Source organism: Moschus berezovskii, chromosome 4 (genome assembly GCF_049115385.1).
Source record: "Moschus berezovskii isolate FMDL1 chromosome 4, NW_MosBer_1.0, whole genome shotgun sequence".
Classification (NCBI taxonomy): Eukaryota; Metazoa; Chordata; class Mammalia; order Artiodactyla; family Moschidae; genus Moschus; species Moschus berezovskii.
Genome location: NC_142463.1, coordinates 8,608,808 through 8,635,825, shown reverse-complemented (window position 1 = coordinate 8,635,825; position 27,018 = coordinate 8,608,808). Strand labels below are relative to the sequence as shown.

General features: G+C 44.8%; 1 protein-coding gene across 1 annotated transcript in view; it reads left to right on the top strand.

The window, feature by feature from the left end:
* Positions 1-27,018, top strand: part of CSMD2 (CUB and Sushi multiple domains 2) — a 695,284-nt gene that overhangs the window by 420,785 nt on the left and 247,481 nt on the right. The window lies entirely within an intron of this gene.

The following is a 27,018-nucleotide window of genomic DNA, read 5'->3' as shown; positions in this document are numbered from 1 at the left end:
CTGAGCCGGGTCATACCACAGTGACTACTTCTCGAACAACCAAAAGAATCACTTTGTGTAGTTGGCAACGCATTTTTGATGACCCGTGAGTTTTATGTAAACATTCTTGCAGAGGTTTAAAGATCAAATCGCTCTTAGATGTACATTAAGCAAATCAAATTATTAAAAAAATATATTTCGTGGAATCAGTCACGGATCTCTGGCCTGATGTGGTTAGAATATAGTGCCTGACAACGTGCACCCTGGGAGCTGGGGGTGGGGGGCAGGGGGCAGGGGAGGTTAACAGGGAGCAGGTCTGAGCAGGTCTAGAGATGTGCCTAAGGTGGAATGGGCGGGTCGAATGGACCCCTGCAGAGCGGGTCAGAGTCAGGTCCTCAGAAGGGAAAAGGTCTGGACTACAGGAGTCCCAGGTAGCATGGGGGCTCTATCTCTGAAATCCATCTGGGAGAAACAAGGCAGGGAGAACTGGAAAGGGTCAGACTTCTAGGGCAGAGAGCTAGCAGGAGTGAAGTGTGCCTCAGAGCCAGCCGGTGACTTAGAACCAGGATAAAGCTCCCTGCTCCACAAACTGAGAAATGCAGGTAGCAGAATGCTGCCTCCGAGGGACGGGGGCGGGGGTGGGGGGGTCTGTCACTCAAGCCCTCCAGGAATTTATTTGACCTTTTGGCTCTTAGAAGTAGTTTCAGGAAATCTCTCTGAAAACTTCAGTCAGTGCTGCTCAGCAGGCTCTCTGCTTCCAGGAGGAAAGCTGACAGGATGTTGAGCACTGCTTACAATCAGCTGAGAAGAAGCAGAGGGCAGAGGAGTCCTGGCGGGTACGGGGTTTAAAACAAGGAAGAGGAGCCTGGGGCTTATTGATGAGAACTGTGAAGCAGGCACTCTGGACGCGGCGGGGCGGTGGAGGGGGGATGGCACTTCTCTTCCAGATGATTCTGGGAGATGGCGGGTGGTATCCCCAAGGTACTGCCATCACTCAGGTTTTTCTGATCCTGTCGGTGTAACAGACACAGCTGGAGTCTCAGGGATGCTGGCTCTGGTGGAGGAGGCCAGAGAGGACGTGCTGGCCCCAGGCTTTTGCACCATGAGCAAGGTCACAAGTGAGTGCCATTTGTCAGCGCCCTCTCTACTGAGTCCCCAGCCCCTGATCTGATGCATCCCTGGGTCTCAGGCTTTGCCTCCAGGGAACTCCCGGTCTAACTCATGGCGAAAGATGGTACTAAGACAATCTGGGTGTGCTGAGAGAATTAGGGATTCAGCATCTGGAGCTCTGTGTCTTAGTCTCGGCTCAGTGTCCTGGCTCCGGCCAGGGCAGCTTCTCTCTGAAGTTTGCTTTGCTGATCTATCTGATGGGGTTGTACTCCCCAGTTCTAAGCCTCTGTGATCATATTTACAGAAAAAGACAACTATGATACGGACAGTCCTCACATTTTCCATCATGAACACTTGAAAACCACTTTCTAAAGTGGGTCATTTATACAGAGCTCATTCTTCGAGGGATAAAGTTAAAATGTGACATTCTTCTCCTGACCCCAGATCAAATATATAATATAGTGTGTGATCCTATAATAGATGTGCGATCCTATAATAGTGTGTGATCCATAGAAAAAAGGACAATATCCGTAAGCATTTATAACAATATAGAATAGTCCAGTCAGTCTCTGTTTTATAATATGGTCATAAATGTATATAGAAAAGCACCTCTAGCAAATGTCAGCTTAAGTGCCCTAAGTTTCCATGTTAGTCACGATAAATATTAACACAATATTTAGCAAGCAATGTTGTACTTTCCTTCTGAGGGTTTAGAATAGGACCTGAATTTGGGGGGTGTTTTGAAGGCTCAGATTTCTTTGAACACTTGTCCAGAGAAGTGCGCAGCAGTGCATTGTTCTTCTCTTGAAACATTTTCTTCAAAACAGTTCCTTACTCGGGAATGGCCCTGCCGAGACGACACAAGTACACTCTTGCCTTCATGTTCCAAAACATTTTCTGTAGCGAGCAGGGACTTCGGAATCATTTTGTCGGCTTGCGAGCTGCCTTCGCAGTAGCAGACGCTCAGTAGATGGTCTTTTTTTTCATCTCAGTTTTAAAGATGATGATGTTCCTCACCGTGAGAAGCATTCTAAAAGAAAAGATGGAACCGGCGTCTTTTCCCTTCCTCTCTCCTCCTCCTTGGCTGATTCACGTCTCCAGGGATCACTGCTCCAAAGCAGGCAGCAGCAATGGCACGTCCCATCCATTCAACAGTATTCTTACTTCATGTCTACCCTGTGCCAGGCTCTACCTGGAGAACTGGTGCTCAACCGGGGTCCTGGTGAGAAAGCGACCCCCAGGTTTCAAACACCCTTCACCTTCCCAGAAACTCTGCCTGTTTCACTGGCTTCCTTACAAAAGCACCATATGGGAGCCTCTCCCATATAACCCTGGCCCCTTCTTTCTCCATAACAAGAGATACAATAGAAGGGAGATACAAATAACCGATGGTGGTTTGCACAACACTTGATGCTTTGTTGACAGCCTAGCAGAACACTTCACACTTCATAAGGAAGCCAGGAAACCAATTATCGGTCCATTAGCAGCCACTTGCAGAAGAAGTTTCAAAACAGCCTCCACCAGAGAAATGCCAAGACCTCGCAGATGCCAGCTTCCCTCGGCCATTTTATAAGCCACCACAAGAAGGCGTGAATCCTAATTGCTCGGTTCCTAAGGTATATGGCATAGGTGTGAAGTGAGAATACACAGGGATGCATACAGCGTGAGTTACAAATTGGCAAGCGGTCCTTGAGAGACCAGGGAAGGGAGATGGGGGTCCTCAGGGGCTCAAGGAAAGTGTCACAGAGGATACGGGGCTGCAGGGAGGGAAAGGAGGGCGCTCCATACAGGGATGCTGCGGGATGTGGTCCTCTCCTCGCGCCCTCGCATCCTTTCCCCGCTGAGATACCCCCCTCAACCACTCCCTCTCCACGCTCTGGACACGGACGCACACACACACACTCAGATTTCTGGTCAGAGGAATGGCTTAGTCCTCAGGTCATTGGGATTCTCACCCTCAGCACTACTGATGTTTGGGGCCAGAGAATTCTTTTGTGGGGGGGTGCTCTTGTGCATTTTAGGATGTTTTAGCTGCATCCCACCTGTCTTCTACCCACTAGAAGCCAGAAGCACACACGCCCCTTCCACTACTAGCTTTGGCAACCAAATACGTCTCCGGATGTTGCCTGTATCCTCTGGGGGGAAAAGTCACCCTGGATGGAGAACCACCAGTATAGGATAAGCTAGTCTTGTCAGATTCTAAATATGATGAAATCTGTATTTGCATTTTAAATTAGGTCATGATTAGAAACTATAGAATCGTGACAGCGAGGAAGCATGGGTAAAGGAAGGTGCCAGTGTTTCTTACATGTTTTGTCATTGGGAAGATAGGACTCTTCCCTACAGCATCATGGAATATTTATTCTCTCATTTTACAGATGAAAACAAAGCTCAACTAGGCTCAGAGGTGATAGAACCGGTAGATGATGGGTTGGAATTTGAACTGTTAACTGACAGAGTTGGCTTCTGTTCCAAATGTACACTCTATTGCCCCAGATTTCCAGAACTCAAGAGGTCAGTAAGGACATCGAAAGCTTAGGACGACGTCAGTCCAGACTGAGAAACGAACAGCGGGCTGAGCTATGCCATGAAGCAACGGAAACTGGCAAAGAGTGAAACAAATTCACGAGGGCCTGACCCATGACCCTTGTTGGGGCTACACCAGTGTTTGCACTTGTTCAGTCACCAAGCCGTGTCTGACTCCTTGCGACCCCACGGACTGCAGCTCGCCAGGCTTCCCTGTCCCTCACCGTTTCCCAGAGTTTGCCCAAGTTCATGTCCATTGAGTCAATGACACCATCCAGCCATCTCATCCTCTGTCTCCCTCTTCTCCTCCTGCCCTCAGTCTTTCCCAGCATCAGGGTCTTTTCCAGTGACTCAGCTCTTCACATCAGGTGGCCACAGTATTAGAGCTTCAGCATCAGTCCTTCCAGAGTGTTCAGGTTGCAATATACCTTTGTTGAGGGCATCTTTACTTTTTCTCATTCCTTCTACCTACCCATCCATTTATCCTTCCATTTTGATATATTGAGCACCTCCTATGTACCAAATCAGCTGCATGACTTGGTGTGGCTCATCCTGGTAAACTTCTAAACTGGGGCATCTCTGGGGATGATCCTGCTCAGGCTGAGGGGGAGAGATCTTAGTGCCACGTCCATACAGTGTACTGTAACTCTTTCAAGGAGTATCTGGAGTCCAAGGACCTCTACTCAGCACATGCTTTTGGTATACTCTGGTATTTTAAAAGTTTAAATAAGATATTCCTAATTTCACTTCCTTCAACCAACGCCAATTTCAAATTTGGCCATTCCTTTTTGATTTTTACCCACACACACATATTTCGTATGGTTTTAATCAAAGTGAACACACCATCTTGCTTTCTGTCTTTTGAAGTTCATATTGTATTGCTTATCTTGTCATGTTATTGCATGTCTTTTGTACTTTACCAGTCTTAAAGTCTATGGAATGTTCTGTGTACTGAGTGGACCATGACTTAGCCAGTTATCCTCTGGGGAAAATGCAGTATAGCTCAATTATTTTTTTATAAGCTTTTAACATCCTCAAGCATGCATGCTCACGTGTGCTCAGTCGTGTGTGACTCTGTGATCCCATGGACTCTAACCCACCAGGCTCCTCTGTCATGGAATTTTCCAGGCAAGAACACAGGAGTGGGTTGCCATTCATTCTCCAGGGGATCTTCCTGATCCAGAGATAGAACCTGCATCTTTTGCATCTCCTGCACTAGCAGGCAGATTCTCTACCGGCTGAGCCACCCAGAACCCCATCCTCAAGCATATGACCTTTTTATATGTTTTCTTGAATTCTGTCCTTGAGGTAAATTTCCAGAAATGAGGTTGTTGGGCCAGAGTAGAAACATTTAAAAATACTCATATCATTCCCCCAAAATGTTCTGCCAGGTCATAATGTCAGTAACAAAAGCTTAAGGTTAAAACTAAAATTCATATAACACATGTCCTTCCCATCCAGAAATATGGCATAGATTTCTCTGTGTGTTCGTCTGCTTCCATTTTTCTAAATATTAACAACTTTATAGTTTTCTTCATATAGGTCACATGTATCTCTTGCAACCTTTACCAGCATCACTAAACCTCAAGAATTTGTGTGGCCTTTTAAAAATTGCTAATTTAATAGATATAAATTGAATGCATCCCTCCAGCACACCCTTGTCAACTTCCATGAAGTGCCAAATGTTATGATAAGTGCTACGAATCTAGAGATAAATTGGGCACAGCCCTTGACCTCAAAGAGCTCGCTTTCACATGAAGATAGACATAATTATGTAAATTAAAGTGGGCTCTTGTGGTTCAAAGTTTACTTTTTCATCTAGAAAGCATTGGTGAATCAGATGCGTTTAGAAACCACCCCATGAAGGTTCATTCTTTTATTTGACACATATTCATTGAGGTCCAGTGATGTGGAAAGCATCACAGGAGGTGTGTAACAGGGGAGCCACAACCCTTCTGTTCATAGAGCATAGACTTTCATCAATGCTGTTAGAACAGTTGGGCCTCAAAGATGGGAGGACAGAGTGGGGGCCCTGCTGGGAAGAAAGCTACTCAAATGGCAGTAATGGGTTCTGAGAGAAGCCAGGGGCTCTAGGGCTCTGCAGGAGGAGGATGTTCGTTGGACACATTGGCACACATATGCACAGTGTGTGCACACACATGCACAGTCTCTGATTACTTGGTGTGTAGTGGTTCCAAAAGGAGTTGGCTGCTCCCAAAGTGCGTGAATGAAAGAAGGGAGGGACGGTCCATGGGAATAAGATCCAGAGAGAGACTGCTGGGTATGCATGGCTGGAAGCGTGTCCCTGCTGGAGCAAGAGGTGTCAAGGTTTCCATTACAGGACTCTGGTCCTGGCCTTTCTCCAGCTGGCCTGGGTCCAGCCCTGCCCCGCAGGGACTTGGAGCATTTGCTATTTGCAACCCCTGGGTAACAGCTGTCTATCTTGACATGTGGCTATGACAGTGTCGTCCTGGTGTTTTCCTTTTCAATTTGAAGGCTCTTTCCATTTGATATACATAGTTTCCCCAATCTCCAGCTTTCTTTTTTCTTTCTTTCTGTTTTGCTAGTTTGCATTGTACAGTTGTTTTACATATTTATACAGACAAATCTCTCGATATTTGTGATTTCTTTTCAAAGCTGACAAAGTTATCATTCTGCCACCGATCTGAAAAAACGGTCTGTTCTATTTTTGGTTATTTGTCAGTAATTTGATTTTTTAAAATATAATTTGTTAATCCATCTGGAGTTTATTTAGATGAATGTATGATATTGTCCAAACTATTACATAGTTTTCCAACACAATTTATTAAGTAATTCATTTCCCTTTTGATTTGAGGCAAATGAATTGTTCTATCACATTCTGAATCCTCGGATGTAGTTAAGTCTGTTTCTTGACTCACCGCTTTGTTCTGCTACTCATTTCTATCTTAGCACCGGTATTGAATAATTTTAATTGTTGTTTTATAATATGTTCTAATATCTGGCAGAGCTGGAAACTACTCGTTCCTCCGTTAATTATTTTCTCTTTCAGAATATTCATTGTTATTCTCATCTGTTTGCTGTTCAAGATTAATTTTAGAATCATTTTGTCATAGTGAAAAAAAACCTATTGGGATTTTGTATGTGTGCTCCTATTAAACTATAAATTAACTGCAGGAAAATAGGCATTTTTATACTACACAGCCTCCCCATCCTGAAACACGATGTGTCACTCTTTTGTTCATCTACTTTCATTTTTCTAAATATAACAGCTTTGTGGTTTTCTTCATATAGGTCACATACTTCGCTTGCTAGCTGTATTTTTAAACAGGCAGCTGCTTTTTCACTCCCCTCCCACCTCAACCGCAATGCCCTGTTCACACGTGAGGCTTGTACAGTTTTCCCTCTTTGTGGCTGAATCCTCGCATTCCCCATAAATATTTAACCCCAGGTTTTCCAGGACAAATGCAGTTTCAAGCATCCTTTCCTTCATCCCAGAAAATATGATCACAATAACTAGAGTCCTTGGAAACTGCCTCTTTCAAATGTTCAGAGAGAACTGGGATCAGCTGGGGTTTGAAAGCATCAACCTCAGTATGACAGATAATATTCCTGGTAATTGCTTGTGGTCGGGGTAGGGGCTGTGATAAGGGCAGTGTGAGCTCCCGTTGCTGATTTAACATTCTCCTTACTTCCCTGGGCTTCCATAAAGGTCCCATGAACCCACATGTGTCCCTGGGAGAGAAGCAGAGAACCTGGAGATTGCTTTGGTCCTACTTTGTCAATTTCAGGTCAATTCCTAGAACTTGAAACCCAGTGGTTTCAGGCCCCCTTCCTCTGTTACTGGGTCCCCCAGCACATGGACACTGCAGACATGTGCTAGCTTGTGGCGGAGCTGGGGGTGCCTGCTCTGTAGACGGTCTGCTGTAACTCAAAGCGTTCGTTTTCCAGAGCAGAAAGTCCTGGCAGTGACGGGAGGTGGAAACTGTCTGTCTCTGCTCCTGCAATGGGGAGTGGGCACTGCAGTCAGGGCTGTGAAGCCTGCTGGGGCCACGGGGGCGGCCTGGGAAGAGGAACCTGGAGTTGAGGGAGACTGGGGCTGGGGCAACTGACCCTGGATGAACAGACGACTCACAAAGAGGCCTGCCAGTATTTCCGATCAGAATATCCACGGAAGTACCTTCAACACTTGTCTCACCAGGCTAGAGTGGGTCCTGTATTGCTTGTTACCGTTGTTCTTAAATAGGCAGATACTTGATGGGGGAAGGTGGCCTCTGGTCCTCACCAGGGGAAGAGAGTCTACCCAGGCAGGCCATCCCAGCCCCGGCAAGAGGCTGCCTTTTCATTAAGAGCTTCTCTCACAGCAGGGACTGGAGAGGAAACCAAGAATCAGGACAGCAGCCCAGTCCCTGGGCTGGGGCATGCATGGTGGGGCAGGGATGGCAGGTGGGGAAGGTCTGGAAACTCTGTGCACCTGTGGGTGTGCCAGGCTCCTCACAAGCTCACCAAATGCTGACTCTGAGGAGCCATACTCATGTTACCCCACTTTGTTTGAGGGGATGGGACTTCCTGTGACTGGCAGCCTTGGCTGGGTTTGGCTCAGGATCTGGCTGTAAGAACTGAGCCTGTAGAACCAAGGTATTCAGTGTACTGGAGGGTTGGGGTGGAGGGTCTCATCAGGCAAAGACTGGATGGGCAGGGATGGCTCACAAAGGAAGCTCCCAGCACATCCAAGGAAGTAGAATCTACACTTTCCCCACCAGGCTAGTGTGGGTCACAAGCATCACTTGTTACCTTTAGTTTTAAATTGATACTTTATGGGGGAAGGAGGTATCTCTGGTGGCCCTACCTGATATAAAATGAACCCAAACCCAGCTAATTATTAAAATCACTCATCAGTTCAGTTCAGTTCAGTCGCTCAGTCGTGTCCGACTCTCTGCAACCCATGAACCACAGTATGCCAGGCCTCCCTGTCCATCACCAACTCCTGGAGTTCACTCAAACTCATGTCCATAGAGTCGGTGATGCCATCCAGGCATCTCATTCTCTGTCGTTCCCGTCTCCTCCCACCCCCAATCCTTCCTAGCATCAGACTCTTTTCCAGTGAGTCAACTTGTCACATGAGGTGGCCAAAGTATTGGAGTTTCAGCTTTAGCATCAGTCCTTCCAATGAACACCTAGGACTGATCTCCTTTAGAATGGACTGGTTGGATCTCCTTGCAGTCCAAGGGACTCTCAAGAGTCTTCTCCAGCACCACAGTTCAAAAGCATCAATTCTTAGACTTTTAAAAATAGAGAATCTTGGTCTCATCCCCAGAAATTCTAATTCAGCAGGTCTGGGATGGGAGCCAGGAATTATTGTTCTAAAATCTCCCTAGATGATCTGTATCAGATTAGTGAACCCCACTAATAAGGAATACCCTCTGTGTGCCGATTGCTTGCAGGAGTGTTTGGGGTCATTCCTGAGGGGCTTGGTCCCCTGAAAAGATGGCAGCCTCTGGGGCATGGGTTTGGAATTTATGTAGTCATATGTTGTAGTCATACGTTGTTGCTATGAGGCTGGCATGATGTGGGTGGTTATGATGGTGGTGGCCTTCTGGGGTTCGAGGAGTGTTGACCTCCACGTTGATATCCTGGTGGGGAATGGGGTGCAAAGTTCAGTATTGTGACACCACAGCTCAGTGTTGCGATCTCCTGCCTTTCTTCTCTGAATGCAGCAAATGAGGAGGGGCGGTCCCGCTCCCCGCCTGACACAGTGCTGCTCGACCCTGGGGCAGAGATGGGAATAACTGTCATGTGGCTCTTGTCCGCAAGAAGCTCATGATCTAGTGAGCGTCATAAGCACATTCTTTTATGATAAAGCAGTCTTTGAATTACTGCAACTTAGAGATGTGGCCACAAACTGCTGCCAGTATGTAAGGAAGAAAAACTCACTCCAGTGGGAAGATTCTCAGAAGATTTCTTGGAGCATCATGGACAAAATTTCAGCCCAGTCAAACCCAGGAATCTATCCAGAACCAAACTGCAGAAACAGCTTAGGACAGGGCCCAGACCAAAGGCCATATTCCTACGCCTAAGAGTCCTGGGCCGAGGTGTCTGGGCACCACAGTCACCCGGGTGGACTGGGGGCTGGGAAAACTGACTAAACTTTAGGGGTCTTATCCTGCATTGTGACCTCTCCTTGAGGGTTGGCGCCGGGGAAATGGGTATATCTGCTTTTCTCACTTTAGCTTTCAGCTTTGGGATCAGAGCAAACAGGTTCTTTTCCCTTTATAAAATTTTTGAATTTCTGTGTACACCAAGCGCATTCCCCATGCAGCAGCACAGACTGTGCCTCTTCCACAGTGCTCTGTGATGTCTGCTCAGAGAGCTATGGGAGAGACCCAGAGCCTATCTAATCAGGGTCTGTTTTCGCAGCTGCTGACTCAGGGGCTGGGGCTCGAAGATCTCCCAATACCCTCCCCCAACTGTGAGCCTCTAGACGAACTTGTCATCTCACTTGGAAGTACATCCCCATCAAGCTTTAGGTGTTGTGGGTGTTCTCGGGCTCTGAGGTTCCTGGGGAAGACACTGCTCACCTTTTGTAGGGATTAGATTTCAAGGAGATCCTTGGGCTACCCTTCTTGGGGGAACAATGACCTTTCCTTCCTGCCGGCCCAGGACTCTTCCTTCCTGTGAACAAAGGCAATCTTGGGGGTCTCCAGAGATGGGCTCGGCACAGGACTACTCCCCTCAGCTACCTCATTAACTCCTATCTTACTCAGGGAAACAGGTCAGCGCACGCCCCCACCTGCTCCAACCATGGTCTTGAAGGTAGCTCTCTCAGGCTAACTATAAACTCGCCTGTATCACTGTGGATTCCCCTGGAAGAAGATCCAAGTATACTTCCTTATGATCCAGGGATTTCCACTGAGTGTGCTTTTCAAGTTTGCAGTGGCTGCTGGTCTGCAGTTAGGACTGGGCTTAGAGTAGTGGCCAGGACCATGGATAGCTCTAATCTCCCTGAGGGAAGATGCTCTGGAGAAGCTGGTGGGGCTCTCCAAGAGGGTCCCAGGAGCACCTTCGGAGCTGTTGGGAATGTAGATTATACCCTTTCTTGAGTTCCCCTGAACTCATAGGAAGGCTTGGGTTCTGGGGCTACATCATGCCCACAGACTTCTCGCCAGCTCATAGCTGTGTCTGGCTGATGACATTAATGAAGAATAGGTGAAGCAAACCCCCACGGGGGTGGGGCACAGAGGCTGACTGAGGTCTGCCCCGTGGGAGGAGAGTCTTCACAAGTATCACTCAGGGATCCTGGGGGCTGGCCTGAGCATCTGTGGGGCCTCACAGCTGTGAAAGCGCTTTTGAGAAGCCTTTGCTTGGCGTATGGAGAGACCAGTCATCAGGGAACCCATGCCTCACCCCACAGGGCACAGTTCCTCGGAATCCCAGACAGAACTCTAGTCTCACAGAACAGTCAGCGCTCAACTATTGTCAGCACCATCCAGCCCCAGGCACCTCCATGCAGCTGATAGAACACATCTCCTTGCCTAAGTCAGTCTTCCCAGAGAAGGTGGTACATGGAGTCTTAGCTGCCAGGCCATCATCCCTCCACGGGAGGAGTCTGGGTAGAATCACCCACTCATCCATGGAGAAGAGCTACTGAGGATCAGAGTGCAAACCTTTTGGTCTGGAGCCTTCCTGGTTGAGGAGTGGGCTATGCTGGGGAGAGGTGGGGAGACCCTGCTCTCACCCCCGCAGGCTGGTTGAGACTCAGAGGTATGCTGAGCAGAGGCCTTTGTGGAAATGTCTCCAGCAGGAGCGCTGAGACATGTCCCTTGTTTCCAATTCAGCGAAGATCGATGTATAGTATAATACCCGGGTGCCCAGGCTCGGGACTGTACTCCTTGCCTTTCAGAAGCTTCATCGTAATGCATCTTCACAACCAAGGTGTGATTCCAGAGTGGTTAGTCTAATTTTACTACATGTGGAAGTAGAAAGTGGAGTACAGAAACTTCCCCCCCTCCAAAACACAGACAAACCAAAATTGGGGGGCCCAGTGGCTTGATCTGACTACATATACTTTCTGAAGAATTTATGGTTTGTTTCCGGGGTAAAAGCTGAGCCTGGGGAGTGCAGAGTCAGCTCCTTCCCAGGAGTACAGGGCAGGCACTGTCCTCACACTTAGCCCCATCGGGGGCCAGAGCTGTCCTGCCTGATGGTGATAGGAGATCCTCAGTCATCAGCTCAGGATGAGACCCCAGCTCAGAATCTGGCCTTGGCAGGGACCTCTGAGCGGGTCTAAAGAGGGTCTAAGCCCAAGGGAAGCTCCAGGAGTGGTTTGAGTGGGCATTCTTCCACAGGTGTGGCAAAAGTCAATCACGACTCAGGATAGTTTCAGGCAGCAGGGAATTCCCACAGGTTGGCCTGGTGCTGATAAGCAGTCACTTTATACCAAGAACCTAGCCAGCCTCTAAGGGAGTACAGTCAGGGTCTAATCTCAGGACACAAGAATTTAGCAATTGTCAGAGCCCTCCTGGTGAGTTTTGGTTTAAGATTTTCTTCCAGAAGGGGACTGGATTGTGACTGAGGAAATACTTGCTCAGGATAAGAGATACTTTTGTGAAAGGAAAGTAGGAGACCACATGTGGGGATATTTGCTTGGGGCCATCCCAGTTTACATCTTCCATCCTAAGGTAATTATTGAGTGGTCCCATCTTTCGTTCTCAAAAGTATCCCAGTTGGGGCATTATGTTCTGTGATCTCCCCAACAACGACCCAACAGACGTCATGCCAAGAAAGGCATGGAGCCTCAGCTGAGCGCTCCGGATGCCGAGGGTGATCTCTGAGCCACAGATCTGAGAGGTGCAGAGATGGACCCCTTCCTCCCTCTCCCGTCATCCGTGCCCCCTCCTCCCTCTCACCCTTCCCAGACCCACTGGCCCTCTTTCAGACTTTTAGGTACTCTAAACTCTTTCCCTCCTCAGTGCCTTTGACTTGAGGTTCCCTGTGCTGGAATGCTCCTCAGGAAGCTGGATCCTTCTTGTCACCACTGTCACCTCCTCAGAGAGGCTTTCTCTGACTACCCTATCCAGAAGAGCCATCCTTCACTTTCGCATTTCTCCATCCCTTGTCTTAAGGGTGTGAGTCAACTTTTGCTGTGGCATCAACCGTGCAAAAATCTCAACGAATTACAGCAACAAATATTTATTTCTCACTTGCATCCCATGAGGGCTGTAGGTCCGGTGCAGCTCCGCAGGGCTCGGGAGAACCCTACATAGCCTCTCATTCTAGGGGTGTCTGTTTGAACATCCCTATGTCACCATCTCACCTTCCATGGGGCAAAGTCACCATTCCAAAGTCAATGGAGTAGGCAAGAGGGCTCTGCTTAGAAGGCAGCAGGTAAGGGCAGGGGACATACTCGAGCACAGTAAGCTATGCTTTTTTACCTGTTGATTGCCTGTGCCCTCACTACACTATAAATTTCCTAAAGCAGTGTATGTCTTATTCACTATTGTATCTACAGTACCAATCAGATAACAAATATTTGGTAAGCACTGGTTTCCTATTTTATTATAGTTACTGCTAATCATGTTGGTATCGGTGTTATTGTAAAGACAAAGCCAAAATGGTAGGGATAAGAGAGGCTTTGGTTTGGAGGACACCTGGCCAGCCAGAGCCTCCTAATGTGGGGTTTCACTCTACACCTCTCAGACCAGTCAAGGTTGGCTTGGGTACTGCCTTAGTCCATTCGGGCTGCTATAATAAAATGCCACAGACTTATAAACCACAAAAATGTATTGCTCACAGTCTGGAAACTGGAATTCCGAGACCAGGGTGCCAGGGTCCTCCTCCTGGCCCTCCTCCAGGTCTCATTCTTTTCCTTATATCCTCACATAATGGAAGGGGACCAGGGATCTCTCGGGAGCCTCTTTTATAAAGCATTGACCCCATCCACTCATGAGATCACCATCCTCGCTATTAAAGGAGCTCCCGAAGCTCTCACTTGCCGTTACCATCACCCATGGGCATTAGGATTTCAGTGTACGAATCTGGGGGGACTCAAACATTCAGACCTCAGTGGGCACTGAGCAGCATGATCCAGGCATACAGACTCTATGGCTGTGGCTAGCAAGGATAAATGGGGGGAGGGAGCCCACACCACTCTATAGAAAAGATGCTTGACAGAGTTTTCCAGATGGACAGGAAGAGAGAACACTCTAGAAAGAAAAACTAGCCAGAGCAGGAACCTAGCATTAGACTTGCACATTTGCAGGACTGCAGTGGTCCAATATGACTGGAACGTCATGGGCAGTGGGAGGTGGGAAAATAAAGATAAAAGAGGCTGGCAAGGGCCTTTGGTCTTTGAGGGTCTTTTTGTGCCTTTAGAGAAGTTCAGGCTTTATCCTCAGTGCAATGGGGAGTCTTTCAAGAGTTCTAAGCAAAGATGAAACATCATGAGAATTTGTGATTTACAAAAATCCATTCTGGAGCCAATATGTAGGATGGATTTAAAAAGAATGAGATTTAGAGACAGAAAACCAGGTAGGCTCTTGCAGTAGGAAGAAGACCTTCCCTTAATAGGGTGTGATGAGGATGTGACAAGTACAAGAGACAGTGGAGAGATAGAATCTCAGAAGTTAGTTACAGACTGGATTTGGGCACAAGGGAAAAGGGGTTGATATATTTTCCTTAGGCAACTGGGTATTGTCATTCATGGTGATAAGGAATGAAGGAGGATTAGGAAAACAGATAAAGAGATCAGTTCTGCACATGCATTTGAGGTGCCAGTGGGATCTGCGGTAGAGAAGCATGTCAGCCAGTTACACACCGAGTCTGAATATGCAGGCGGGTCTGGGCTGCCGGTGTCCTCTAGGAGGCAAGAGCATGGGGAAGGTGCTGTGGAGTGAGATGCGGCCAAGGGAAAACCCAGAACTGGGCAGGCCTGAGGCACTCCCTGATGCCAGGGAGTGTTCCAGACTCAAGACTCTAGGAAAACCAGGCTGGGGAGAGAAGACTGGGAGTTCAGTGTGGGCCATATTTAGTTTAATTTGCTCTGATAAAATCCAGACTCCTTCTCCTGGGCCCAAAAGATCCGTCACCCTGTCCAGCTCGTCTCGTGTTCCTGGCTCCACGGTTCACCCAGCTCCTGCTCTGTTGGCCTCCCTACTCTCCCTCACATTCACCAAGTCTGTGCCCACCTCAGGGCCTTTGCACTTGCAATTTCCTCCACCTGGAGCAATCTTCCCTTAGGCCGGCTGACTCCGTATCACCAGGCCACATCTCCGAGGGTGCTTCCTCAGACGGGCCATCCCTGACCCCGCCTTGAAAGCAAGCTATCCCCCCTCCATTCACTCTTCCCCCATTCCACCTTATGTTCTTTCTTACCGTTTAGAATGCAAACTTCATGAGGCTGAGGGCTTGCCGATCTGTCTGGTTTGTTACCCGCCCCGCCCCCCCCAACCATGTCTAAATTAGTCTTTGTCACTAGCAGATGCCCAGTGAATATGCCAGCTTGGTAAGGACATTCCAAGATCATTCAAAGGGGCTGGTAGGGCTGGAGTGGAAAGCCTGGGGTGGGTGTGATCAGAGACAGGGCAAGCATTTCAGGAACAAGAGAGGGCTCAGCTCTGTCAAAGGCCCTACTCACCTAGCGCAGGGGACCGGTGCTCTTGCCTGCTTAGGAGGTGGGGATGGGAAAAAACAAAGAAATGCAAAAACTTAACACAATTCATGGCTTTACGTCAAATATTAACTGAAGGGGACATGCTCCATGCTCAGTAAATACGTGGGCAGTGTCACCCCTTTATGTCTGATGCTCCTTTTGGAATGTGTATGTATGAGTTTCTAAGGAGCTGACCAGGTGGCTCTAGTGGTACAGTATCCACTTGCCAGTGCAGGTTTAATCTCTGGGTCAGGAAGATCCCTTGGAGGAGGACATGGCAACCCACCCCAGTCTTCTTGCCTGGAGAATCCCATGGACAGAGGAGCCTGCTGGGCTACGGTTCATAGGGTCACAAAGAGTCAGACACAACTAAAACAACTCAACATCCTCATACTCGTGCACGCTCGCAGGAGTTTCTAGAAGGCCTTCTCAGTATTCTTCTCAAAGAGAAAACCAAGCACTAACTTCATCTTGTTTGCAATAAGGATGAGCCCAGCTGGGTAACCAGTTTCAGCCTCATGTGTGTGACCTTGAAGACCTCTCCCAGCTTCCTAGGGCCAAAGGAAGTTAATAATTTTCACCAGCTCCAGTGCCAGAGACGTTAAAAAGACTCCGATGAAAACGACCATACCCTGAGCTTCTGAGCAGAAGGAGGTGAAAAGAATTCACTAGTGGGTTTGTGAAGCCCCTGCGTCCCACTCAGCTCTAGCGTTCATCAGCAGGGATGCCTCAGTTTACTGGTCCAGAGACGCACAGTGAAGCAAGGACAGTCTAATTGGGCCTCTCCTGCTTGGGTGAGCTCTGCGGGAGAAAATCGCCCAACCAGGCAAATTGGCACTGCCTCACATTCATGGTCACTAATCTCAATCAAGCCTGCACAGTGCCCAGCATCCATCTGTGTTTCTCAAGTCAGTCTGTTCTGTTCTTCCCTGTGGAAGCTCTACCAAGCCTTCTCCACCGGCCTCCATCCTGGGAACAGCCCACCTCCTCACCTTACCCTGGATAATGATCATCTTGTCTCCCACCTGGCAGGCAACATGCTCAACATCCAAATTTCAAAGACACCAAGCCAGCAGCTCATCACCATCCCATCCCCATCCTGCCTCTCATCTTCTTACCTCTGATACAGAGATGCTCGGTCCTCTCTACCATCAAAAACCAATGTACCTGTAGTTTATACTTCCCATTTAGGCTTTAGATCAGGGATCTAGATCAGGGACCTTTAAAGGTGCTTCAAGCACCTTTAAACTAACAGTAAGAAATGCAGTACAGCATACATTCACACACACACACACACACACAAAGACATAATTGAAACAGATTCACAAACAGTATTTACCTTTAACCCTGTAATGCACTCAGGTATTTTCCATTCTCTTCCTTTTGTTTTTTCCTTTTTTCTTTTATTTTAGCATCCGTGACCCACCATATCGCTTTCATGATGAGTCACTCTTTCAAAAATTTTGCTATTGATTCCCCCTCACCTCCCACCTTCTCAGGAATCTATGCCTTTTTCAATCCATCCTTTTCTTCTTTAAGAAAATATATATTTATTTCAGTTATTATTTATTTAACTGACCCAAGTCGTAGTTGGCGTGTGTGAACCCTGTGGTTGCAGCATGTGGGATCTAGTTCCCCAACCAGGGATCGAACCTCAGTCCCCTGCTTTGGGAGTGGAGAGTCTTAGTCACTGGACTACCAGGGATGTCCCACCCTCTTTATACCATGCAGCAGAAGCCTCTCCCCTTCTGCCACAGCCTTCCCATCAACATGTGAATTTCTTCAGGTCCCTCTTCTCTTACAGGTAAAGTTCTTTAACACCTCACATGTCTGTGCCCATTCTTGAATATTTTCCTTCACATCCAGACCCTTTGGCAGGATGTCTTCCCTTGCTGTAGCCACTCTTCACCTCCCAGTCCCTTCTTACCACATATGTTCTGACCTCTGTGTCCACCACACCTGGGAACTGCTTTCACCCGGGTCACTAATGAGCCTCCTGTTGCTAAAATTCAATGGGTTTTACACAGAGGCTCCACTCTGTTTCAGAATGGCTAGCCTTTCCCTCCTTCTGGAAACCACTCTCCTGTTTTTCCTCCTGCCTTCAACTGCTTTGTCTCCATCTGCCCTGCCCATAACTTTTCTCTGCTTTTATCTTATTAAGTTTATTCTCCCTTCTCTGCTTAATCTTGTTTGGTTATTCTCTCTGTCATGTTTTTAGTTTAAATGCTCATTTCACGTATTTCTTTTTTATTTAATAATGAATAAGGCCATTAATTTTCCCTTAAATACACCTTTGGCCTAGTATCATTATCATTATTATAAGTAATCTGTATTGACAGCCTTTGCAATGTTCTATGCTGTCTGTTTTTTCTTTGCCAACTTGATAACCTTGTCTCTTAATTTCCTTAGTTTCTAATTCCATTCTGAGCATTTATCTTTTTGTTGAATGTATTAGTAGTTCTTCATATGTTAGGACTGCCCTGGTGGCTCAGATGGTAAAGTGTCTGCCTCCAGTGTAGGAGACCCAGGTTCGATCACTAGGTCAAGAAGATCCCCTGGAGAAGGAAATGGCAACCCACTCCGTACTCTTGACTGGAAAATTCCATGAATGGAGGAGCCTGGTAGGCTATAGTTCATGGTGTCTCAAGGAGTTGGACACGACTGAGTGACTTCACTCACTCATATGTTAAACATAGTAAATATTTGATTATACTCACTTGCAAATATTTCCTTTTTTTTTCTTTATTTTTTTAATTTATTTTAATTGGAGGCTAATTACTTTACAATATTGTAGTGGGTTTTGCCATACACTGACGTGAATCAGACATGGGTGTACATGTGTTCCCCATCCTGAACTCTGCTCCCACTTCCCTCCCCAGCCCATCCCTCAGGGTCATCCCAGTGCACCAGCCCTGAGCACCCTGTCTCATGCATCAAAACTGGCCTGGCGATTCGTTTCACATATGATAATATACATGTTTCAATGCTGTTCTCTCAAATCTTCCCACCCTCACCCTCTCCCACAGAGTCCAGAAGTGGGTTCTTTACATCTGTGTCTCTTTTGCTGTCTTGCATAAGGGTCATCGTTGCCATCTTTCTCAATTCCATGTATATGTGTTAATATACTGTATTGGTGTTTTACTTTCTGGCTTATTTCACTCTGTATAATAGGCTCCAGTTTCATCCACCTCATTAGCACTGATTCAAATGCATTCTTTTTAATGGCTGAGTAATATTCCATTGTGTATATGTACCACAGCTTTTTTATCCATTCATCTGCCTATGGACATCTAGGTTGCTTCCATGTCCTGGTTATTATAAACAGTGCTGTGATGAACATTGGAGTACATGTGTCTCTTTCAATTCTGGTTTCCTCAGTGTGTATGCCCAGGAGTGGGATTGCTGGGTCATATGGCAGTTCTATGTCCAGTTTTTTAAGGAGTCTCCACACTGTTCTCCATAATGGCTGTACTAGTTTGCATTCCCACCAGCAGTGTAAGAGGGTTCACTTTTCTCCACACCCTCTCCAGCATTTATTGTTTGTAGACTTCTGGATAGCAGCCATTCTGACCGGCATGAGATGATACCTCATTGTGGTTTTGATTTGCATTTCTCTGATAATGAGTGAGGTTGAGCATCTTTTCATGTGTTTGTTAGCCATCTGTATGTCTTCTTTGGAGAAATGTCTGTTTAATTCTTTGGCCCCTTTTTTTATTGGGTCATTTATTTTTCTGGAATTGAGCTGCAGGAGGTACTTGTATAATTTTGAGATTAATTATTTGTCTGTTGCTTCATTTACTATTATTTTCTCCCATTCTGAAGGCTGTCATTTTACCTTTTTTATAGTTTCCTTCATTGTGCAAAAACTTTTAAGCTTAATTAGGTCCCATTTGTTTATTTTTGCTTTTATTTTCATTACTCTGGGAGGTGGGTCATAGAGGATCCTGCTGTGATTTATGTCGGAAAGTGTTTTGCCTATGTTTTCCTCTAGGAGTTTTATAGTTCCTGGTCTTATGTTTAGATCTTTAATCCATTTTGAGTTTATTTTTGTGTATGGTGTTAGAAAGTGTTCTAGTTTCATTCTTTTACAAGTGGTTGACCAGTTTTCCCAGCACCACTTGTTAAAGAGATTATCATTTGGTCCTCACTGTTAAACTTTTGTGAATCCATGGACTGGCCCTCCAAACTGGTTTGTCCATGGAATTCTCCAGGCAAGAATACCGGAGTGAGGTGCCATATCCTTCTCTGAGGGGATCTTCCCAACCCAGGGATTGAACTCGTGTCTCCTGTGTCTCCTGCCTTAGCAGGCAGATTCTTTACCACTGTACCGCCTGGGAAGCCTGGAGATTTTTGAGATCCAAAAAAGTTTCATTTCTGTAAGTTAAAATACTATTTCCTAACTTTAGTATAGTGTTAAGAAACTCCTGCCCCACGTCTGAGATTATGCAAACATTCCTTATATTTTCTTCTGGTATTTCTGTTGTATACTGAGTGAAATGCGGATTTATTTTTCAACAACTGGTTAGCCATTTGTCCAAGACTCCCTTATTGATCAAGCAACATTTACCCTGCTAATTTAAAAAGTCTCCTTTATCATATACTACATTTTTGGATGCCTTCATCCATTTCTGAACTTTCCTTTTTTTTTTTTTTTTTTGGTTCTTACCGATTTCTCTTTTGATAACAATACAGATGTTGTTATTGCGGCTTTATAGTATGTTTCAGTATCTGAGTTGACAAACCTCCCTGCCACTGGAAAAAATAGATATTATGGTTGAAAGCTTGGGCTCTAGAACCAGCTTTCCTGGGTTTACAGCTCAGCCACATCACTTACATGCCTTGTGACAGTGTGCATTTTACTTGAACACCCAGACTTGGCTTCTATATCTCTAAAATGGGGATAATAATAATATTCATTTTAGAGGGCCACTGTGAGAGTTGGACTGTGAAGAAAGCTGATCGCTGAAGAATTGGACTGCAAGGAGATCCCTTGGACTGCAAGGAGATCCAATCAGTCCATTCTAAAGGAGATCAACCCTTGGTGTTCATTGGAAGGACTGATGCTAAAGCTGAAACTCCAATACTTTGGCCACCTCATGCGACGAGTTGACTCACTGGAAAAGACTCTGATGCTGGGAGGGATTGGGGGCAGGAGGAGAAGGGGACGACAGAGAATGAGATGGCTGGATGGCATCACCGACTCTGTGGACATGAGTTTGAGTGAACTCCGGTAGTTGGTGATGGACAGGGAGGCCTGGCGTGCTGTGATTCATGGGGTCGCAGAGAGTCGGACACAACTGAGCGACTGAACTGAACTGAACTGAACTGTGAGGCTTGGTGGGTCAAGACATATGACATCTTGGAATGCCAGCTAACATCTCATATGCTATTTTTCCCTTGTCTCAAGGAATGATTGGATCTTTTTACCTATTTATTCCAACAGATCGATCACGCCAGAAAAAAATTAATGTGGATTTTGCCTGGAATTGCATTAAATTTTACCTGGAATTATGTTACATTTATACAGTGATTTGAAGATAATTTTTATCTTAACGTGGCTTCCCTGGTGGCTCAGATGGTAAAGAGTCTGCCTGCAGTGCAGGAGACCTGGGTTTGACCCCTAGGTTGGGAAGATCCTCTGAAGAAGGGAATGGCAACCCACTCCAGTATTCTTGCTTGGAGAATCCCATTGGCAGAGGAGCCTGGCAGGCTACAGCCCATGGGGTCACAAAGAGTCAGACACTACTGAGCGACTAACACTTTATCTTAACAATATGAACTCGTCACCCAGAAAAAAAGTTTGTCTCATTTTTCAGTTTTCTTTTCTGCCTGTCAATAAAGGCTTGTTGACTATAGCTCATGTTTGTTTAGTGTTTTAGGGCTGAATTTGATTTCATATCACTTTACATATAGGATTATGTTTACACTGTGGATGTGTTGATGTGTGAGTAGGTGAGAGTGAACATGTATATCACATACTATCTTATGGGAATATTTGTATCAACGTTAATTAAATAGCATGGCTACTACAGCTTGGTTAACATTTTAAAAGTTCTGGGCCTAAAACTACCTACTCCTGAAATATTTTTTGGTCTCCTCAGGTTTTTCTCGTCACACAATTTTTGTAATTTAAGTTTTCCTGGGAAATTCTGAGTTTTGTGAATATTTCAATTTTATTAGTATGTTGTACATACTATTCTTTTATAATTGGCATATCTCCTTAATTTTATTATCCAGTCTCTATGTATATATCTCTTCTCTCTTTATTTATTGAGGACCCCAATAAGAAGTTTTTCTTTTACTGGTCTCTTCAGTTAACTTTTCTCTGCTTTTATCTTTATTAAGTTTATTCTCCCTTCTCTCCTTAATCTTGTTTGGTTATTCTCTTTGTCATGTTTTTAGTTTGAGCTCTCATTTCACTTATTTCTTTTTTATTTGGTAATGAATAAGGCTATTAATTTTCCCTTAAACACAGCTTTGGCCTAGTATCATTATCATTATTATAAGTAATCTGTATTGATTGATAGCCTTTGTTTCCTCTTTGAACTCAAGAACTTACTTAGGAAAGGATTTTATAAATTTTCAGCTGACTAGGAATTTTTCTTTAGTCTTTTATTATTGATTTCTAGTTTATTTGCACTGTGAATAGAAAATGTGTCCTAACAGTTTTTGCTTTGTAGAGGCATTTACAGAGAGTTCTTTGCAGCACAATATAGAGTCCATTTCTGTAATATTCCGTGGGCACTTGTGAAGAGGGTTCTGTTCCTTGTTTGCAGGTTACAAAGTTTCATACAACATACACCCACTGGTAGTATTCTATAGATCTTTTTTATCTTTATTTCCTTTTGACATCAGGTTAGTATTTTTAATCCAACTCTTATGTTTTCTAAAATAGTTTATTTTGTCTGTTTCAGTGCTTTGGGCCAAATGTATCACAGCTGTCATATCTTCATTTTGGAATATGCACATCATCCGTTTTTTAAATGTCGCCTTTGGATTTCGGCTTTTGTCGTGCCTCATTGGGTCTCTAGTAATTGAATTATCATTCTGAAAGCAGTGAAACTAGCAGTGACAACACCGAAAGAAAAGAGTAAAAGGGCATTTTTCAGCGAAAATTCTATTTCTTACTCAGTTCATTTCAGTTCAGTCGCTCAGTCGTGTCTGACTCTGCCTTACTCCTTGGAAGGAAAATTTCTTACTCAAGGTCCTATTAAATAATAATCCAATGTGAAGCATGGAAATGACGCATCCACTTGGTAATGCGTTTTCCACCTTTATTATTTTTCAAAAGTCCAAACCTTTTAGAGACTTATTCAAGGTCAAGATTCTTGAGCACAACCTGGTAGCTGCTTCCAGAGGGAGAAGGCACTTGATGTCCCTCCTTTACCTGGGTGATTGACAGTGATGAGATCCAATCACCATACATTGTTTTGATCCTCGTTTGGGACACTGAGAAGCAAATTCTCCAAGAGAAACCTTCTGATGTAACATGTAAACCTAATTTTCCAAAGTGAGAGCGATTAGACCTTTGTTGAACACTGTGCACTCCTTTTTCCTGTCCTCATTGCAACAAGTCTGAATTATCCCTTGGGATAGAAGACTGAGCTTTACAGGACCAAGTGTATATCCTATTTGTCACCTCTGTTTGTCAGTTTATCACCTCTGTCTCTCTAGGTGCGAAAGGGAATGTTTTGATAGCTGTTCAGGGGTCTCTTGGCCTGAAAAAAAGGGGGGGATCATTAAGAGTCTGTTATGATATTGTAACACCCAAGGGTCTAATACTAGTATTCAAAATAATTTTTTACAGTTTGCATTTTCCTTCGCCAGTAGTTCTCAAACCCCGGCTGCACATTAGGATTGCCCAGGGAGCCTTTGGAACCTGTGTTGCCCTGGGTGCACATCACCAAACAAACAGGATTCCCTGGGGCCTGAGCACTGGTAGATTGTAACACTCTTCTAATCTGAAGTCTGAGCTATCTTGGCCCTTTTCCTTATTTTTAACTGTTCTGAGTCTCTTTAAAGTGTATCTTTTCCCAAAATGAGGGTTATATTTTTCTAAGATAGATTAACCTGTATACATTTATTATCATAAATGATGTTTTGCCTTTTCCCCCCTTTTTTAGCATCTTACTTTACATTTCTCCTCTTTATGATTCCTTGTTGTTTCCTTTGAATTCCATTTTTTTGCTAAATTGACTGCTTTGCTTTTTCCCCTTTGGTAATTTTGAAGATAAGCTACTTTATAGTCTATTACTAATTACACTTAACATCTTTAAAGACACGCTCTAACCTATATTTCTCTAATTAACCACAGAAACCATATAACAGAACTTCTTGCAAAATGAGAAAATTAGCATATCTCCTTGCTTCAAACTTTATACTTTACATCAGAATAATCTGCATTACTTTACCCTGGGGTTTGGGCAGGAATAATATTTTTTATGTTCTCTTCCAACAAATATTTGTTACACTTGCATTCTGTTTTCTAACTATGATTATAGCAATTATTTAGATTATTTACTATATGGATTATTTTCTATATGGTTTATTTTGCTTGTTGCCATTTTTTTTCATTTTTTATTAACCATAACTTTCCCATACTTGAGTTCTGCATTTTGATTCATCTCTTGGTTGGATAGAAAACATCTTCAAGTGTTTTTTTTTTTTTTAATGTTGTTGGATAATACATTTTTTCAAGGTCGTTGATACTGGAAGCAGTTTCTGTTGTCTTTGCTGTTTAACAATTTGGCTTGGTCATACCCTTTTCTACTCTAAATTATTTAGGAACAGATCTGTACCGTGTCTAACAGAAATGTGTTGAGGATCACAGCATAGTATTATTTCCTTGTTTCCAGAGCTGACACAGGTATCCGCTTTACAGACTTTGGTCAGTTCTTTTGGTTGGGACTTGGAACAGGATCGGGATATGAGGCATGTATACTCACGTCACCATCTTTTCAGATGGTTGTTTAGTTGCTCAGTCATGTCTGACCCTTTTGCGACTCCATGGACTTGCAGCCCACCAGGCTCCTCTGTCAATGGAATTTCCCAGGCAAGAATACTGAAGTGGGTTGCCATTTTCTTCTCCAGGGGATTTTCCCAATGCGGGGATCAAACCTGCATCTCCTGCTTGGCAGGTGGATTCTTTACCACTGAGTCACCTCGGAAGCCCATTTTTAGATGATGTTGACCATTAAATCCTCATTGATTCATTCAGCAAATATTGATTGAGCACCGATAATGTACCAGGCATTGTGGCAGCCACGGGGATTCACAGGAATGAAACAGACAAGAAAATGTTCCGATAATAGTACCAGGCATTGTGGCAGCCTTGGGGATTCAGAAGAATCAGACAGACAAGATTTCTGCCCTCATGGAGTACATGTGTGTGTTGGGGAGCAGGAAGGACAAACCATCAAGAAACTAGTGAACAAGATGATTTCAAAGAGTGATAGGAAGAGCTACCATATACAGCTGCTCAAAACGGTGCTCCTGGAGATTTACAACTTGGCAACTCTGGATAAAGGGTGTAAAGAAAATATGTGATAGGGTGATGGAGTGGGGGTGGGGACTCCGCAGGCATTAATTCAGCTCTCTGCAGCAAATGCATGTGTTCTCTTGGTTTCAGTGCCTCTGAAATGTGGAGGTTTTCTTTGCTTTCCGTCTGCCTTGATGTTGTTCTGCTAGTAGGCGAGCCATGTGGTTTTTACCCTCTGTCTTCAGGTAGTGGGCTCCGTTGGTTTCATATTCCTCATTATTTGTATTATGCTCCCAGCTGGACTGCCACAAAGCTATGTTGGGGGACATCTGTGTCCAGCCTAGAGCTTTCAGTTCAGGGCTGATATAATGCTTGGGGTCAGCGGATCTTTAGCAGATTCTAAGAATAGCCTCAAGGACTCATCCGTTAGACTTGTGAGCAATATGTTCTCATACTGGAAGGCGGTGTTGCTGGGTGGCTAAGGGCTTGGCCCCTGGAGTCAGGTGGATTTGAACTAGCAAGGATTTGCATGGACTGGAACTTGCTGCTACCATCTACTCGCTATGTGAGCCTGGCAAGTTACCTAATCTCTGAGAGCTGTCTTTTATCTTTAAATGGGGTTACAGCCTTCTCTCCCCTTGGCTAAACTTTCCATACCTATAAAATACAGAGATTACAGGGATGAGACTGAATGTGTCCTAGGGCCTGTTTCACTTTGCTAAAGTTGATGGGAGGGCTTTGAGTAGCAGGTTGGGAAAGGAACACCAGTGCAGAAAAGGGAAAGGTAGATAGAGTCAGGGAAAGGAAGGAGAAACTCAACAGGAGGAATCACCAGTTCCTTTGTGTTTTTTTTTTTTTTTGAAAACATGATTTTAATATTACTTTTCACTTTCACTTCATTATAATTAATAAGTCAAATATAATATGTTAATTTCAATATTATTAATATCCAACATCACTGTAAATGTTATAAAGGCATTTAAATGTTTGTCCATATTGGTTTTTACCTTCTTTACACTTTATATATTAAAAAATGCTTCAATGACCCTATATCACTTTTGCAATCAGAAAAATCAAATGTTGCTTTCACATTGAAAAATATCACCCCCAAACTTTTCACCCTAATACAGTTTTTTTGGGGGCTCATGTCCAATCTTTACCCATATATATGTAAATATTTATTATCTATAATCCAAAGTGTACATATACTTTTATGATGTACTGTTTGACTTTACAATGTTTAACATTGTTTCTTCTACGGGATCATATTTATCAGTTTAATGATTGCATTCAAACCACACCACAGTAAAGGCTATAATTTACCTCACAGTATTGGGCTGACACGTAGGTGGTTCACATTTTTTCCTCTATAATAAAATTATGTCACTGTAAACATCTTTGTCCATGTGGCTCCTTTCCTTTTGAATTAATTCCTGGAGATTACGGAGTCAGAATATTTGAATAGTTTTGTGGCTGTTGATAAGAACGCATTCACTCCCTTCCAGAAGAACTATATCAACTTTACTGTGCAACTGGCAAGAAGAGTTGCTTATTTTCCCCCTAGGGAAATGGACTGCATTTTCACATTAATTCTGTTTTCTCTCCTATTAATCCTCTGAGCATATTCTTTGCTCATCTTGGTGATGTTCTTGCACAAATTACAGAAGCTCTAATTCAGTGCTGAGAGTTGCTCTTTGGCATATTTGCTGCAATATTTCTTTCATGCTATTATTTTCCTTTTTAATATTGGTTTAGTGTTTGTTTTTCCATTTATAACACTTTCCTTTACCTCAGACTTACTCTCAGAGTCTGTTAGTTGTGGGCATGACAAGGGTGTAAAATCAAGATTTTCAGAAGAGTCAACCCTTGGAAAGTAGGTGGGGCTTCAAGATAAGGCGCTGTTCCTTCTCTCTGCCAGTTTCTTCCAAAGCTGTGGTCTCTGAAAGATGGCGCCTACTAGGCACCTCCTTAGCATAGTTTTGTAGCTTCCCAGTTACCAGAATCCCCAGGGCACAAACATTTCCCCACCGAGAATGTTTAAAGGACAGAAATGGAGTGACACTGTCTCTACCCTGGTTACCACTCAGGGGATCACCACCAGCTAAGAGGAACCAGGCACTGGGACTCCACTTAAGCTTAAATGGTGGTTTTTCCCAAACACAAGGGACTGAGAGCAAGCAGACACTCCTGGGATGGGCTCACCGCAAGGGCAAGAAGGCCAGGAGGAGACCAACTCTGCCTTGCCCACAGTGTGCCAGAGGGACCCTTCCCAGCACCGCTCGCAGCATGGAACCCAGCA